Raw genomic sequence first — 16073 nt, forward strand, 5'->3', positions numbered from 1 at the left:
TCCAATCCTATATTTGGTGTACACTTGAAATTGACATGATAAGATACATGTTATAATTAAATACATTTTTTATAAAACAAATAAATTTATATTTTTAATTAAGATAATTTAATAATTTAAACAAAATAATTTAATATTTTAATTGTTATTAAAAAATGGGTTGAATAAGTTTTTTGTACTTAAAAAAAATAGTGAATTTTGATTTTTAATTCCTAAAAATAAAAATTGTATATTTTTATCCTCCCAAATTTTTATGTTTCACTTTTTGTCCTTAGTGGACATAATTTTAAGTTTTACAGATGTATTAAAAAAAATTAATATATAATATATTTACAATGTAATTTATAAATAATAAATAAGTATACAAATTAATAACCTCTCATTTAAATCTATGGGTATTTATGTCATTCAATAAATATACATATTTCTTTTCATTCACTTTCTTCCCACTTTCACTCATACCAAACAACTAAATAATCATCTCACTTTCTACTCATTTTCTCTACTTTCATTCCTTTAGCATTCTTTCCTTCCACCTTCTTTCCTTCAACTTTTCTTTCTCATCTAAACACACTCTAAGGCTTCGTTTGGATTACGAAAGAAAGTTGAAGGAAAGAAAGTAAAAGGAAAGATTGTTAAGGGAAAGAAAGTGAACAGAAAGTGAGTAGAAAGTAAGATGATCTTTAAATTGTTTGGTTCAAGTGAAAGTGAGAGGAAAGAAATAGTTATATTTTTCAAAATTAGGGATGGCAACGGACGCCCATGGGTGCGGGTTTGACACTTACCAAACCCACACCCGAAATCATCACCCAAACCCAAACCCAAAGGCTGTTCGGGTGGCAAAACTACACCCACGCCCACACCCATTGGGTTCGGGTTTTTTCCACCCAAACCCAAACCCGCAGCACATTTGAAAATAATTTGCAAATTTAAGAAATTAAATTCCAACATAGACTTTGAATTAAATTACAACTAAAATTAAGGTCTTTCAAGGAAATTCAAACATAGACTTTCAAGAAATTACAACATAGACTTTCAAGAAATTAAATTACAACTAAAATTTAAGGTCTTCCAAGGAAATTGAGAGAGACTATGGGGTAATTAGGTAATTATAAAATATTTCGGGTGGGTGTATGGGTTTCGGGTGTGGGTTTGACTGATACCAAACCCACACCCATATTATCGGGTGTCACCCAAACCAAAACCCAAACCCAGTCAAATCGGGTTTCGCCCGTTGACTTGGATTTGGGTTCGGGTGGGTCTCTCGGGTTTGAGTTTTTTTGCCATCCCTATTCAAAATGACATTAATACTCACTGTCATTGATATGGCGGTGTTTGTTTCACGAATACAAAATTACTTCCTAGGAGAATTATTCCTAGGAATATTATAGCAAGGAAATTTATTCCCAGACATTTATAAAAATGTGTTTGGTTACTATTTTAAATATATTTAGATATATTTTGAAAATTGTGGGGATTGTTGGATATTTTCGAAAATATATTTGAAAGGTTGCAATGGTTAATTTGAAATTCAAATTTACATTTTTGAAATTCTTTCAAAGGTTGTGTCCCTTCATCATTTGACATAAGTTTATCTATAAATAGAGACACTTAGGAAGCAGAAAACATACAACAGAAATTATGTTTCAATGAGTCAGAATTCTGTCTAAAAAATATTTCTAAATATTTCTTCATTTCTCTAGTGCACGAGAGGAATTGTAAGAAACTTTATTCTGTAAAATATCATTGATCGATATGCTTGATATGTGTATGCAATTCATGTCAAGGTTTCCAAAGTATCTTGAAGGGGATTCTCCGATTAAACTTTTTGCATCCAGTTTATGGTGGGGGTAAATTGAACCTAAAGTTTAGTGTGATACACACGCTTTGAAATTTGTGCAATATGTTCAACATGTCGTTCATCATCTTCTTCTAGTTCGAGTATTTGCAGCAGTCCCCCAACAAATGTTCTAACATATAATGCAATATCGCTGTCAATTGAATTAAGATCACGAAATATTTTTTTTTTTGTAAGTAAAGTGTTTCTACTTCGAACAAAATAAAACAAAACAACAAATAAAACGAAAACTCTCGGTCAAAAAATATGTAGTTAATATTAATAATACCAAAATTAATACTATGTTTGTTATCATTCCCCAAAAACTCTTGTAACTTGTCAAACTTAACAGCACCCATAATAAAAACGCTCCTTCTCAATTCCTTTCACATTTCAAAACTCATTCAACTCACATATCTAAATTTTCCTTCTCAATATCTGTCTTTTTCTTCACATTCTTTTTTATCTTCTTTGTCATCTCACACATTCAAAAGAGGTAAGCTTCAAATTTTTCTATCATTTACAAAAAAAAATATATATATTTTTTTTATATCTAGTTCAGAATAATTCCAATATTAATCTTCTTCATTTCTGTGCAGGAAAAATGAATGATCTAATGACAAAATCATTACAACTATATTGATTATAAAAATAAAAAAAAAAACAGCAATGAAAAATATGAACAAGATTATTTAGAAAATGAGGATGGTTAGGAGTCAATTAGAAGAAATGGATCATGCTAATAGAAGATTTTAAGGTACTTATTTCTCTTTTATATTTTCAGATTCTCGTTCAAATTATTCAGTTTATTTCTTTTTCTCTTTTTTTTTTTGGCTACATAAATTATTTCAGTTTTATTATTATTTTTTTTTATTTAAGCAATTCAGTTTTATTACTTTATCTCACAACTTTTATCGGTTAGATTTACAATATTTTTGTGTGAATTTAAAATTATTCTTTATTTCAATTTTTTTCTCTGATAAGAACTAAATTTAAGGTGAGGGAATAGTATCATGGTCCAAGGTACTTTGGATCTGTTTGGTAAAGTGATATTTTGAACCTATGGTTTATAAGTTCATATGACAAAAAAAACCTATTTGGTAAACATTTTTTCAAAATAGCTTACATAGTAGATTTTATTTCCCACTCTCATGCATTTATCATAGGCCTTAGAAAATGAGCATTAACATGCTTATAAATTCTCACTAGTCATTATAACGACTTAATGCACCACTAGGAAGCATTTAGAGAGGCTAGAAAGAAGCTAAATGACATTAAAAAATCCTCTCAATACCAAAAACGAAAATTACAATAAAAATAAAGAAAATTGGAATTAATTGATTTTTTTTATTTAGTCCAATATTATTATACCACAAATCAGCTCATGGCTTCTTATCATGTGAATTGGGCTCAAAACATCTTCATCCAAAATATTTTAATGCTTTTCTTTTTATAAGTTTCCTTCTACATATCTCTTATATTCTAAGCTTATTTCGATAAGCTAACCCTAACCCTAATCATTTTCTCTCTCTTCTTATTGCAGTTTTATATTAAAAAAAAGGGTCTTATTAACACGTGCACATGTTAAGATATACCAAAATAGAAATTCAACATTTAATTATACAATAAATTTAATGCTTCAAAAGTCAAAATGCACAAATTAGCATTTAATAATTTCTATTTTTGCTTCCTTAACATGTGCCTTAAGGGCACATGTTAACATTCTCCAAAAAAATAAGATAAAACATCTGCAGTGTAATTTTGCCTATTAAGATTTTTAACTTTAATCACAATTGAAGCACATGCTCAAGTGGTTGAAAAACTTTAAATTAAGCAAATGATGCATGTTTGATTCCCACCGTAGACAAATTAATTTTTTTAGGAGAATGTTAAAGAAGAAAGAAAACTCCTGCTGATAAAGGTAAATCTCTTAAGATCACCTCTGAAACTGATAGTGAATTAGGTTACTCTAAACCTCTTCAAACTATCCATCCTGAAACCACTACCAAAATTGACATCTCATCCTCTGATACAAATACAGAAGAACTAAGTATGTCAACTGATGACCTTCTTAGTAAAGGTGAATCTTTTATTGTAAAGACCACCTCTGCTGATAAGTCTCATAAGTTGAGTGAACAAGTTCCTTCTAACAACCCTCTCCAGGAATTAGAAAAACACCTCAGCCCTGACACCCTAAATGCTGACACCTTTACTCATGAAATAACTTCAACTCTCCTCAACCACATACTTCACCAGAAAAACAACCTCTCACCACACCTCCAGCTTCACCAACCAAACCATCATTTGAACAAAAACCAGATGATGAAGCCACTAACTTACCTGCTACATCATCTGACCCTAAACCAGATGATGAAAGCCAAGACTTATTTGCTAAATCATCTGAACATAAACTAGATGACATGGAAACTGACACAACCAACCAACCCTCTAATTAACATGAATCTCCTGTACGTGTTCACACCTGTGCACCTCCTCCACCTCTAACCATGACTGACCTTGTCATGTCTGCTTTTGTGTTTGATGAAGTTTTTGATGTGGTATCCTACATTTCTAGAAAAGACCTTCTTTTCATCAAATTCAAAAGAACACCTCCTATGCTAGTCAAGCCCTACCTTAAACCCTATACCTACTCAAAAACCTCTGATCCTAGAACTGACCCTTTTGATAGCCTATCCAATCAGTTTTATTGTGATCTTCTGAGGTTATCTGAGCTTAGGAATAAGTTCTTTATCTTTCCTTCTGATGTTGATGCCGAAGCCTCAACTTTCAAAGCTAAATTGAGTGATCTTCTGGATGTCATTGCTCAAGAAGTTAAGGATGATATTGGGGACAAGGGTATGGAAGCTGCAAGACTCATAATGGCAGCTGTTGACAGAGCTAATCAAAAGAGACTAACTCTTCTCAGCAATGAAGAACTTGAATATGCAAGATCTGAGGCTGTTAGAATGGCAGAAGAAGCTAGAAAGGATGAAGACGAGAGAATTGTTCAAGAAGCCAAGAGGCTCAGAAGAGAATCTGCTGAGATTGCTAGATTGGAAGCAGAACGTGCTGAAGCTGAAAAGCTGGAACAAGAGAAGTCCTTGATGGTTGATATGGAAGAGTTAATCATGTCATATGCTGAGTTTCCAAGCTCTTCTTCTGGTAAAGGCAAAGCTCCTATGGATCCTTTTATGGAAGATAAACTCAAGTCCTTAGAGGATGCTATTGGTACTCAAAGATCTGATCATCAACAACTTGAAGGCAAGGTGGATAATCTTTGAAGGTGTGAAAACACAAGAAGGGGGGGGGGGTTGAATTGTGTTTTAGCCAAGTTAAAACTTTTTCAAAGTTCTTAACTTAACTAAGTTAGCAGCGGATAAATAACACATACAATAGCAAGATAAGAGAGAGAGAAAGCACACAAGCAATTTATACTGGTTCCTCTCACAAAACGAGAGTAGCCCAGTCCCCTTGCACTTCCAAGGGATTTCACTATAATCACACAAGATTACAAATGCTCAAGCACACAAGCAAGAGACTTCACCACAATGCTTAAGCACACAAACTTAAGACTTCTCAAACTATCAGAGTTAATGAAGTTGTTGAATGAATACAACTGCTCTTAAGAGAACCTTAAGGATCAAATACAATGAGCATATAAAACTACAAGGTATTTGGACTAAGAGTTAAAAACACTAGTTCAGAGGTTCAGAGCTTGTATTCGCAAAATATGAAATGTTCGAGCGCGTGTGTAATACTTTTTGTTTGCTATGCAAACTGATTTTTCTAGTATATATATAACTACGAAAGAGTCGTTGCAAAGATGACCGTTGATGAAGATGTTCTCATGCTTGATTATCAAGAGGATGGTGGATCCTCCTCTGATAAAGGCAAAGCTCCTATGGATGCAGATCAGCTGAGGGCTCTACAAGAAGCGTTTGAGAAACAACAGGAAGCTCTTGAGAAGCAAAGATCAGATCATCAAAATCTAGAATCAAAGGTGGACAAGCTGGACTCCAAAGTGGACACCTTGAACGACAAATTTGACATCCTTTTAGCCCTTCTCAAGAAACCCTAGGATTCTCAGCACTTTTATGTTGTTTTTACTTGTTGTTTGTTTTATTTATCTTCTGAACAATTTTTATCTGGATTTAAACTTGGTTATTTATTACGTGATTATCTATGTTGTGTGGTTTGTTTTTATTCATTCTATTTTTTTTTAAACAAGAACATAAGAACACAAGCAGAATTTAAAAGAAAACTTTTATTAATGAGCTGAATATGCTGAGTACATTGGTAAAAAGAAAAGACAACCTAATCCTATTCAGATGGATCCTCAGAAGAAATTTCAGATTTCTCCTAAGCATCATCTGATGATATTTCTATAGGCTCTGGGTTCTGCTCTTCTTCTTCTTCGTCTTGTTCCTCTTCAGGAACATATCCAGCCAAGAATTCAGCATAGTCAGCGTCAATCTCATCTTCCTCAGATTCAGAGTATGACGAGATGATGATGATTTCAGCTTCTTGTGGCTTCTTATCTTCTTCTTTATCTCTCTCCTCCCTTTCGCGTTCTTCCTCCTTCTTTCTGCGAAACTCAGCGATACGAGCACTAAACCTCTTCATTCTTCTTGATTCTTTCTTGATATATTGATTATGTTTTGTTGTGAAGAATGTTTGTCAACAGAGTTCTCCTTTTATAGCCTTTTTGGCGCTTTGGTTTTTGTTTTTGAAATAAATTCACCTTCGTAACAACCAATTTCCTTCTTTGACTGTCTTGGTTTTCTAACTTTTTGCTTTTTGATAATGACAAAAGGGGGAGTAGTTACGCATTAATTGATAAGTTGATAAGTTTCAAAAAGCTGAAACCACGCTATTGTTTGTTAGGTTATTAAAAGTTGTTTTTGCAAATATTTGTTTTACTTGTTTCAATGCGGAGACTAAGTATTTTGAAACTGAAATAAATTTCATAAGTAAGGATACGTTAAAAGTGCAATTTTAACATAGCCTTATGAGACTTAGGGGGAGAGTTTGCAAACCTCTCGTTCTGAAGAAAAATATGAAATTTGTTTTTACTCTAAACTACTTAAGTCTTATACTAAATTAAAATATCATGGATAAAACTTAAAGCTTAGGCTTTATGGAGTATCAATCGTAGGGGGAGCTTGCAAACCTCATAAACCTAAGAGAAACATGATAAGTTAATTTAACAACAATTGTCAATTAATACTTATGTTTGTCATCATCAAAAAGGGGGAGATTGTTGGAACAAAATTGATTTAAAAATGTTTACCCCTAAATCTATTAAGGTTTTGATGATAACAAAATATTAATAAACAATTGGAAGGACTAAAAATTTAATTTAAGTGTGCAGAACTTAGCTCCAAATAAGCTCTGAATAAAGCTCAGAACTTATCTGACTAAAAATTCAACCCTTTAACTTAGTTAATAAAGCGCGAACTTCTGAGCTTTATTCAGAGCTTATCTGGAGCTAAGTTCTGCACACTTAAATTAAATTTTTAGTCCTTCCAATTGTTTATTAATATTTTGTTATCATCAAAACCTTAATAGATTTAGGGGTAAACATTTTTAAATCAATTTTGTTCCAACAATCTCCCCCTTTTTGATGATGACAAACATAAGTATTAATTGACAATTGTTGTTAAATTAACTTATCATGTTTCTCTTAGGTTTATGAGGTTTGCAAGATCCCCCTAAGATTGATACTCCATAAAGCCTAAGCTTTAAGTTTTATCCATGATATTTTAATTTAGTATAAGACTTAAGTAGTTTAGAGTAAAAACAAATTTCATATTTTTCTTCAGAACGAGAGGTTTGCAAGCTCTCCCCCTAAGTCTCATAAGGCTAAGTTAAAATTGCACTTTTAACTTATCCTTACTTATGAAATTTATTTCAGTTTCAAAATACTTAGTCTCCGCATTGAAACAAGTAAAACAAATATTTGCAAAAACAACTTTTAATAACCTAACAAACAATAGCGTGGTTTCAGTTTTTTGAAACTTATCAACTTATCAATTAATGCGTAACTACTCCCCCTTTTGTCATTATCAAAAAGCAAAAAGTTAGAAAACCAAGACAGTCAAAGAAGGAAATTGGTTGTTACGAAGGTGAATTTATTTCAAAAACAAAAACCAAAGCGCCAAAAAGGCTATAAAAGGAGAACTCTGTTGACAAACATTCTTCACAACAAAACATAATCAATATATCAAGAAAGAATCAAGAAGAATGAAGAGGTTTAGTGCTCGTATCGCTGAGTTTCGCAAAAAGAAGGAGGAAGAACGCGAAAGGGAGGAGAGAGATAAAGAAGAAGATAAGAAGCCACAAGAAGCTGAAATCATCATCATATCGTCAGACTCTGAATCTGAGGAAGATGAGATTGACGCTGACTATGCTGAATTCTTGGCTGGATATGTTTCTGAAGAGGAACAAGACGAAGAAGAAGAAGAGCTGAACCCATAGCCTATAGAAATATCATCAGATGATGCTGAGGAGAAATCTGAGATTTCTTCTGAGGATCCATCTGAATAGGATTAGGTTGTCTTTTCTTTTTACCAATGTACTCAGCATATTCAGCTCATTAATAAAAGTTTTCTTTTAAATTCTGCTTGTGTTCTTATGTTCTTGTTTAAAAAAAATAGAATGAATAAAAACAAACCACACAACATAGATAATCACGTAATAAATAACCAAGTTTAAATCCAGATAAAAATTGTTCAGAAGATAAATAAAACAAACAACAAGTAAAAACAACATAAAAGTGCTGAGAATCCTAGGGTTTCTTGAGAAGGGCTAAAAGGATGTCAAATTTGTCGTTCAAGGTGTCCACTTTGGAGTCCAGCTTGTCCACCTTTGATTCTAGATTTTGATGATCTGATCTTTGCTTCTCAAGAGCTTCCTGTTGTTTCTCAAACGCTTCTTGTAGAGCCCTCAGCTGATCTGCATCCACAGGAGCTTTGCCTTTATCAGAGGAGGATCCACCATCCTCTTGATAATCAAGCATGAGAACATCTTCTTGGTGCAGCACAACAACTTCTTGAGCAATCCTCTCAGCTGCTGGAGCCAGACGTCCAGATTCAATCCTCTGAGCTTCTAAACTCTTAAACAACTTGGAATCCACCCAGCAATCCTTGAAAGTATTCAGACGCAACACAGCAGCAGGTAGAGCAGCAATCTTAGCACGCTCAGTTTCCTCATGATTGAACATGGTTAACCTCTTCATACTGACCCGTGCTAGACCTTCCTTCATCAGATGAACAACCTCCATATCCCTTTTTCCAATAACAGCTTTGATATCCGCACCAACTGCATCCAGAGCATGACAGACCTTGGCCTTGAAAGAGGATACTTCAACATCCACATCAGAAGGACATACCAAGAACCTGTTCTTAATATTTGACAACCTAAGTAGATCATCATAAAGCTGATTGAAGAGGTTACCAAAAAGGTCAGAAGATGTGGGTGGGATATAGGGAATGGTGGAGTGTTGGGGTGATTCAGGAGTAGAGTTGTCAATTTGAATAACATCTACTTCTGAAGGTCTAGGAGCACAAGTGTGAACACGTTCAGGAGAAACATGCTCAGCACCTGAGTTAGGGTTAAGGTCAAGAATTTGTTCAGATGGTGCTGGTTCAGAGGTTGGTTCAGGAGATTTGCTAGGAGAGATTTGTTTGATGGGAGAGGTTTGTTCAGTAGCAGGGATATCTGGTTGAGGTTTAGATGATGGTATGGTAGATGTTTCTATTTGTGGTTGAGGTTGTGGTGATTTTGGTTTAGGAGGTGATAAAGGTTTTCTTGGTTTATGAGTGAAAGGGTGATTATTTAAGGGGTCAGGGCTAAGATGTTTTTCAAGTTCTGAGAGGGGATTTTCAGAAGAAATATGTTTGTCCTTCTGCTGAATGTTATCAGAAGAGGTAAATTTTTCAAGATTTTCTTTACCTTTTCTGATCAATTCATCAGTAGAACAATCATGTTCTTCTGAATTGCCAGAGGGAATGTTAATGGTTTCAGGTTCAGGGAGTATAATGGTAAGAGGTTCAGTGTAACCTACTCCTATTTCAGCTTCATTAAAAACATACTTAGGAGTCTTACCTTTAGAATCAGGAACTTGTTTCTTTCGCAGCCTGGCACCCAGAGTTTCCTCATCAGATTGAGTCTCTTCATCAGACTGAGTCTCATCTGATTCACTTTCCTCCTCATCAAGAATGATTGGCATTTTGGACGATGCTTCAGCAGTCTTGATAGTAGCAGCTTCATGCTTCTTCTTGGTGCTTTGCTCAGCAAAAGTTTGCTCAACCTTAACTTTCTTCTGAGCAAGAAGATCTGGCTGAACTTGATCCTCCTGAGTATCAGCTTTCCTCTTGGATTTCCTCTTAGGTTTATACATGTTCACTGGAGCCTTTGGAATCATCTCCCTATTGACAGTAAAACCTTCATCTCGGAGAACCTTCATATAATCTTGAATGACTTGCTCAACATCCAATTCAGAGATAATAGGATAACCATCCACATAAAGACGATCTTCAAGACGTACTGAGAATTCCTGTTCAGGTTGAACTACCTTGGTGCTGATGAGATGCATCTTTGTCAGAAAGCTTGCAGTCAGAACTTCTGGAGTGAACTTCTTAGCCACAAGTTATGGATGGAACTTCTTCAGATTCTCTATTATGTGACCTTGAAAGAGAAGATCTGAAAGCAATCTAGGATAAACAATGGTTGTTTTCCTCTGAGATTTGCTTAAGAAGATGGCTTCACAGATCCTCTCAAAGAAGTATTCTCCCAGATTTACTTTCCTTCCCGTCAGAAGAAAGTATATCAGATGGCGATGAGGCCAGGAGATAGTATCAGTACCACCAACTCTTGGACTGATAGCTGACAGAATAATCTTGAATAAAACTCTGCATTCATCCGTCAAACCTTTAACCTTTCCCTTCAGCTTCATATCAACACACATCCTGTGCATAAGATCATCTCTAAATCTTGTATCCTTCTCAAAGTTGTCTAGCACCAACCCAGAGTTATCCAAACCCAGTAATGCATTAAAGTGAATTGGAGAGTAAGTGAGATTGATACCACAGACATTAGACCTAATCCGTGTACCTGTAAACTCCAATAAACCCATCTCCTTCCTAGTTTTTCCCTTCATACTAGGATCCCTTTCAATTGCTGCAAGTTCTTCTTGCTTAGCTTCGTACTCTGAAAAGACTCTAGCTTTCATCCAGAATTTCTTCAAGAGATCTGGGTAGATAGGACCATTCAACAAGTCGAAATACTTATCCCAACCCTGAGCAGAGAAGTAAGGCTTCACATCAAACCCATTTGCCTTCAAACTATCAAAGTCGACCATCTTCTCAGGAAGTAGAGTCAGTTGAGATTCTGGGAATTCCATCTCGTTCCCAACGATCTGAAGATTTCTGAACATGAACGGAGGAATCTTGGTTGTTGAAGTTGAAGAAGAACCAGCCATGATGAAGTTTAGGTAAGGGTTAAGCTAACGAGAGAGAAAGAAGATTTTTTGTTGGAGGTTTAGAGAGAAAAGAAAGTGTAGGTTGTGAAAGTGAAAAGTGTGCAAGTGTATAGTGTAAGTTTATTTAAATGTCGTACAGTTAACACAAAAATGGCAAATATGGGAAGTTACGCTTATTTGACAAAAATTAGAATACTAAAAGTCATCATTAACCACCCACTACCTGACACACGTAGACCACGTGCAGAGGTTTACTTGGTAACTGCTATTTTAGTGGACAACTGTTCAGCAGCGAATACTAAACATTTTCCACTTAAATAGTTCAGAGCCTCTGAGTTTAAAATATTCTATCAGAGTTAAGTATTTCAGAGCTTGTGTATCAGATGTTCTGAAACATAAGTTCTGACATACATAACCTCTTACACTTTAAATGCCAAAAAAAAAAAAATTTCATTCAGAGATTGAAAACATGTTCAGATGTTTCTTTATAAAATCAAAACTTTCAACAGGTAAGGCTTTAGTAAATATGTCAGCCCATTGATTTTCAGTATCAACAAACTTAATATCTATTATACCTCTCTGAACATAATCTTTGATAAAATGATGTTTAATTTCAATATGTTTGGCTCTAGAGTGTAGGATAGGATTTTTAGATAAATGAATGGCTGCAGTGTTATCACAATATAAAGGAATATTGTGACTACTTACCTGATAATCTTCTAGCTGATATTTTAACCAGAGTAGTTGTGTGCAACACTTAGCTGCTGAAATGTATTCTGCTTCTGCTGTAGACAAAGCAATAGTAGTTTGTCTTTTACTAGCCCAGGAGATAAGGTTTTCACCAACAAATTGGCAATTGCCACTTGTGGATTTCCTTTCAATTTTATCTCCAGCATAGTCAGCATCATAGAATCCATTTAGCACATAATCATTGGATTTCTTATAAAGTAATCCAAGATTAGTTGTTCCCTTCAGATACCTAAAGATTCTCTTTACAGCAGTAAGATGAGACTCTCTAGGATCTGACTGAAATCTTGCACATAAACAAACACTGAATAAAATATCTGGCCTAGAGGCTGTCAGATAGAGTAAGGAACCAATCATACCTCTGTAGACCTTTTGATCTACTTTTCCTTCATCTTCTACTTTGCTCATGTTTGTAGTTGAGTGCATGGGAGTGTTCATAATTTTGCAATCATCTAGGTTGAACTTCTTCAGAAGTTCTTTGGTGTATTTAGATTGATGAACATATGTTCCTTCCTTCTTCTGATTGATTTGAATACCAAGGAAGAACTTCAATTCTCCCATCATGCTCATTTCAAATTCATCCTGCATTATCTTAGAGAAATTCTTGCACAAGGAAGCATTAGTTGAACCAAAAATAATATCATCAACATATATTTGAATGATTAAAATATCTTCTTTGGTTGTTTTTCTGAAAAGTGTGCAGTCAACCTTCCCTTTTTCAAAACCCTTTTCAAGAAGAAAATTACTGAGTCTATCATACCAAGCTCTTGGAGCTTGCTTCAGACCATACAGTGATTTCTTTAGTTTATAAACATGTTCTGGGTTTGATAGATCTTCAAAACCAGGAGGTTGTTTGACATACACTTCTTCAGAAATAAAACCATTTAAGAAGGCACTTTTAACATCCATTTGATACAATGTTATTCCATGATTAACAACATAAGATAGAAGTAACCTTATAGCTTCAAGTCTAGCCACTGGTGCAAAGGTTTCTGTATAGTCAATTCCTTCTTGCAGACTATAACCTTGTGCAACCAATCTAGCCTTGTTTCTTACCACTTCTCCTTGCTCATTCAGCTTGTTTCTGAATACCCATTTTGTTCCAATAATGTTCTTATGTGAAGGTTTGGGCACCAGAGTCCTCACATCATTCCTTTGAAATTGATTCAGCTCTTCTTGCATGGCAACTATCCAAGCATCATCTTTCAGAGCTTCATCAACTTTTGAAGGTTCCATCATGGAGATAAGTCCAACCAAAGATTCTTCATTTCTAAGTTGTGATCTTGTCTTTCTTGGACTATCTTTGTTGCCTAAGATCAGTTCCTCTGGATGAGATGATTTGTATTTGAAAGTGTTTCTTGGGGGTTCATCATCTTCAGACTCTTCAATAGCAGGCTCAGAAGCTGCTTCATTTCTTTGATGTTCAGAGTCTGTAGGAATTGTGATGTTCAGAGGTTCTTCAAAAGTTGGATGTTCTGAGTAATTTGGAATGTCTGAATATTGATCCTCTGATACCTGAAATTTAGAAAAACCTTCCACAAGCTCTGACACTCGGTCGGGCTCTTTATCATCAAATTTGACATGCATAGTTTCTTCCACTGTATGTGTTTCAGAAATATACAGTCTGTATGCTTTTGAGCGTTCAGAGTATCCTATAAAGATACCCTTATAGCCTCTAGCATCAAATTTCTTTAGATGGACTTTATTGTTTAAGATGTAACAAGTACATCCAAACTGATGAAAATAAGAAATATCAGGTTTTCTTCTTTTAAACAATTCATAAGCTGTTTTGTTCAACTTAGATCTGATATAGATTCTATTTTGAACATAACATGCTGTGTTTACAGCTTCTGCCCATAAAACTTAGCTACATTTGTTTCATGCATCATGGTTCTGGCCATTTCTTGTAGAGTTCTATTCTTCCTTTCTACAACCCCATTTTGTTGAGGAGTTCTAGGAGAAGAGAATTCATGCAATATGCCATATTTTTCACAAAAGTTTTCAAAGGGTTCATTTTCAAATTCTCCACCATGATCACTTCTAAATTTTAAAATGGTGTAGCCTTTTTCATTTTGGATCTGTTTGCAGAAGATGCTAAACTCATCATATGCTTCATCCTTTGTTCTTAGGAATTTTACCCAAGTCCATCTACTGTAATCATCAACAATCACAAGACCATATTTCTTTCCATTGATGGAGGCAGTGTTAACTGGCCCAAACAAATCAATGTGAAGAAGTTCCAAAAGTCTTGAGGTAGAAACAATGTTCTTAGGTTTGAAAGAAGATTTTGTAATCTTTCCTTTTTGACAAGAACCACAAAGTGTGTTTGAGTGATATTTAATTTTAGGTAAACCTCTGAGAAGGTCAAGCTTGCTAAGCTTAGAGATTAACCTCCAGTTAGCATGGCCTAACCTTTTGTGCCAGATCCATTTTTCTTCACTCAAAGTCAAAAGACAGACCACTTTTTGTTCATTCAAATCAGAAAGATTAATTTTATAAACATTGTTCTTTCTCATACCTTTGAAAACAATGGTATTGTCAGATTGTTTAGACACAGTACATGATTCCTTATTAAAGACAACTACATAACCATTGTCGCAAAATTGACTTATGCTCAATAGATTATGTTTGAGTCCATCAACTAACCAAACATCATTAATGGATAGAGAAGAATTACCTACTGTGCTTGTACCTATTATTTTTCCTTTTTGATTTCCACCAAAGCCAACTGAGCATCCACTGTCCAGATACCATGAATGATTCATGATTCCTCCTTGAGTGGTAGGCTGTATGAGAAATAACTTAATCATTACGATAGTACTCTTCATCAAGGTTAGTGATATATTCATCCCAGTACTCGTCTTCTTCACTTCTCAAGTTCTGATTGCAGACTTGAGAACTTGTAAGCCATTTGTCTAAGACATAGGCCCTTCTTCCTCTGCATTGGACTTGTTTCCAAACTTTAGGCAGGACATATCCTTTCCTAGTTGGTAAATCTGAATGGTACATTATTTCAGCTTTTGGTACCCATTTGCTTATGGGTCCATGCTTGTTAGTCCACAAATGCTTACTATGTTGCTGAGTGTTAGAGAAAGATTTTGATTTGGAATAATAACTCTTTTGAAACTTTTTCTTTGTTTGAGAGTTGTTATTATTCCAGGATTTGGATTGTTTATGATTCCAGAATTTGTATCTATCACCAATCCATTATTCTGATTGGTTATATCTACTAACTCTAGAATCATATATAATCTGAGTCCTGTATTGCCTCTGAGGTTTGAGGTTTGACTTTCTTCTTTTAAAAACTTCTGAGCTTTTAGATTGACTTGCCTCAGGTACTGTGAAGGTGTGAAAACACAAGAAGGGGGGGGTTGAATTGTGTTTTAGTCAAGTTTAAAACTTTTTCAAGTTCTTAACTTAACTACAACAGCAGCGGATAAATAACACAATAAAACAAGTTAAGAGAGAGAGAGAGATCACACAAACAATTTATACTGGTTCCTCTCACAAAACGAGAGTAGTCCAGTCCCCTTGTACTTCCAAGGGATTTCACTATAATCACACAAGATTACACCTGCTCAAGCACACAAGCAAGAGACTTCTCAACAATGCTCAAGCACACAAGCTTAAGACTTCACACTTAAGCACACAAGCTTAAGTTTCCTCAAGTAATAGTAAAGTATATGAAAGTATACAGATGCTCTTAGAAGAACCTAAAGAGAGCAAATACAAAGAGTACAGAGTATTTGACTAAAGTGCAAAAACACTTGATAAGAGGTTCAGAGCTTGTATACACAGAATTCAGAGTTTGTTCAGCGCACGTTCAATCCTTGATAATTGTTATATATATTGCAGCTGATCCTTCTAGTATATATACCACCAGAAAAGAGTCGTTGCAAAAAGAACCGTTGGAGTTGATAATCTTTTGTCTTCAAGCAGTCTGTCTTGATGCAGTTTGTTTGTATCTAAACTGAGTAAGAGTTTCAGATACTTTGACTACTGCAGAGT

The sequence above is a fragment of the Trifolium pratense genome, linkage group LG5 (genome assembly GCF_020283565.1).
Source record: "Trifolium pratense cultivar HEN17-A07 linkage group LG5, ARS_RC_1.1, whole genome shotgun sequence".
Lineage (NCBI taxonomy): Eukaryota > Viridiplantae > Streptophyta > Magnoliopsida > Fabales > Fabaceae > Trifolium > Trifolium pratense.